Source organism: Octopus bimaculoides, chromosome 27 (genome assembly GCF_001194135.2).
Source record: "Octopus bimaculoides isolate UCB-OBI-ISO-001 chromosome 27, ASM119413v2, whole genome shotgun sequence".
NCBI lineage: Eukaryota > Metazoa > Mollusca > Cephalopoda > Octopoda > Octopodidae > Octopus > Octopus bimaculoides.
In genome coordinates, this window is record NC_069007.1 from 20479249 (window position 1) to 20481930 (window position 2682).

The window sequence follows — 2682 nt, forward strand, 5'->3', positions numbered from 1 at the left end:
GAAGCCAATCCACGCACAACCTTTCGAGAGCTTGCTTCTGAATTAGACGTAACGTATACGACAATTTCCAACCACTTAAAAGGGATCGGAAAAACAAAAATACTTGAGAAATGGGTGCCGCGCGAATTGAACGACAACAAAAAGAAATGCCGTTTTGAGGTGTCGTCTTCCCTTCTTTTACGCAACAAGAACGATCCATTTCTCGACCGGATTGTGACTTGCGATGAAAAGTGGATTCTTTACGACAACCGGCGACGCTCAGCTCAGTGGTTGAACGCCGACAAAGCTCCACAGCACTTCCCGAAGCCAAAACTGCACCAAAAGAAGGTCATGTGACTGTTTAGTGGTCTGTGGTTGGTCTCATCCGTCACAGCTTTTTGGATCCAGGCGAAACCATTACGTGAAGTACTGTCAGCAAATGGATGAAATGCATAAGAAACTCCAACAACAACAACCAGCATTGGTCAACAGAAAAGGACCAATTCTTCTCCACGACAACGCTCAGGCGCACGTCGCCCAACTGACCCTGCAGAAGTTGAACGAATAGGGCAACGAAACTCTGCCTCATCCGCCATACTCACCAAAACTACCATTTTTTCAAGCATCTCTTCCTGCTTGAGAAATTCTTCAAAAACCAAGACGAATGCCAAACACACCTTCATCGCCATCAGAGCGCAGGATTTTTAGGCTAATGGCATAAACTTGTTTCGTGTTGGCAAAGGTGTGTTGATTCTGATGGTGTTTATTTCGATGGATAAAGTTTTGTTTCAGCCGAGATATGTGCATTTGAATTTAAAGGTTAAAAACCGCAGGAACTTTCTTGACAACCTAATAGATCCACTGGTGTCAGAGGTGAGGTTTGAAACCCTACCCTCAGGTGGTAGAATATAATGAACTTAAATTGATTTAAACGATTAAAAAAAATTGATGAACTAACAGATAATGAACAGTAAAAGCGTAACTGCCGAAGAGTGAGGCTCATGTAAGACGTTCTTCTTCATTTTAATTATACAAGGTGTCCACGAAGTCTGGTCTACATGGAGTAAATAAAATCATAACTTAAATAAACAATTAAATATAAGAAATAATAATTTCTTGAAGTACGTGTTAATCCCCATGGACCCAGACTTTGTAGACACCCTGTATATATATATTTCATTCATTGTTTTGTAATTTATGTCCCCACTATGTTCGGGCCTTTGTGTCTAATAAAGAAATAAGTACAACTAATTAACTAATTTGTGAGGTGTTTATAGAAGTTTACAAGTATAGTTATTATTCTATTTCGAGACCTTTGCAAGTTACTTTTTAACAGCTTCATCCATAAATTTAAAACGAAAGTGGTCGTATTAAAAGAAAAAACGTCAAACCTTTTAATAAGTAAAAATAAAATACTAATTTGTCATTAAACAGATTATTTAATAAGTGACTTTAAGCATTCATATACAGTAATCCCTCGACTATTGCGGGTTTTACCTTCCAAACCCCCACGAGATAGGTAAAAATGCCCGAAGTAGAAATAGTACTGTACTGTATATTTTTTAAAATTATTTTTTATAATTTGTATATATTTGTTTTATTATAAATGCAAAACAACACGACAGAGGAATCGACGTAAGCTTGAATAATAAACAGCGATTTGGCGAGGGATTATTGTATTCGATCCGCTTTATCAGGATAGCCAGCCTATTTTTATATTTACCAGATTGTGTAAGTTTCATTAGTTCCACAGGTAGGATTACGTAAAAAAAAAAAAAAAAAAAAAAAAAAAAAAATCAATATATATCCATTTTACCCGAAGTAAAATGACGGAAAAATCGGATCTTGTGAAAGCTAATTACTCATTAGTTGGTGATTAAAACATATTTCCGCTGTTCGGTCAAGCGTGAAATAACCAATTAACGATTTAATTTGTAATGAAAACAAAATATTTAACCATCCCAGTGATGGAACACCGTCCCTGTCATATCGTATCAATAGATTTAATTTGAATATAAACATTAACATTCACCTTTTACACGAGTTAATTACTACACATAATATAATTAAATTACGTGAAACACACCAAGTTGGCCGTCACGTTGATAATTGTTCTCTCGTATCATTGACACAACCGGCGATATGAATTAAATGTCCATAATATAATGTAATACACTTAACGCATTTCAATTATATTATCAATTTACTCTTTCATTTACGTGAAACCTATAATGATCAAATCTTCGTCTCGCAGTCCTCCTGCATGTGATAATATCCCATGTATGGGAGGGGGGGGGAGGAGATATTCTGATAAAAAAACTTGCAGTCAAAACGGTCCAAGTCATCTTGCAATGCTTGTCACTAGAACCGGTAATTCTTCAGATGAACACCCGCACGATCTTCACTAGGGTGTTGGGGTGTTAGGGTTTAGGGTTACGGTTTGGGTTAGGGAATTCCGTCCCTAACCTTAACGTAACCCGAAACACTAAACCCTAACCCTAAAACGCTAACCCTGACCCTAACACCCTAGTGAAGATCGTGCTGGTGTTAATCTGAAGAATTACCGTAGAACCTTCTATTTCGACCGAGAGACTGGCCAAAGTATTGTACAAGCTGTTGCCACTGTATTTTACAGGGAAGAGTTAGGATTTGTTTGGGGGGGGGGGGCAAAATACTAAAATACTACATAAGGTGGGAATTGCA